This window comes from Colobus angolensis, unplaced genomic scaffold, assembly GCF_000951035.1.
Source record: "Colobus angolensis palliatus isolate OR3802 unplaced genomic scaffold, Cang.pa_1.0 Scaffold64, whole genome shotgun sequence".
Lineage (NCBI taxonomy): Eukaryota > Metazoa > Chordata > Mammalia > Primates > Cercopithecidae > Colobus > Colobus angolensis.
The window spans coordinates 429,671-430,045 of NW_012120043.1; positions in this window are offsets into that span (position 1 = coordinate 429,671).

Here is a 375-nt window from a genome sequence, read left to right on the forward strand (position 1 = left end):
AAAAAAATTAGCCGGGTGTGGTGGGAGGCGCCTGTAATCCCAGTTAATCGGGAGGCTGAGGTTGCAGTGAGCCGAGATCGCACCTCTGCACTCCAGCCTGGACGACAGAGTGAGGCCCTGTCTCAAAAAAATAAAAATGGCCGGGCGTTGTACTAAAAATACAAAAATTAGCCAGGCGTGGTGGTACGCACCTGTAATCTGAGCTACCTGGGAGGCTGAGGCAGGAGAATCGCTTCAATCTGGGAGGTGGAGGTTGCAGTGAGCCGAGATCGCACCACTGCACTCCAGCCTGGGCGACAGAGTAAAGACTCTGTCTCAAATAAATAATAAATACAATAAAAATAATAAATAGCTGGGCGCGGTGGCTCACACCTG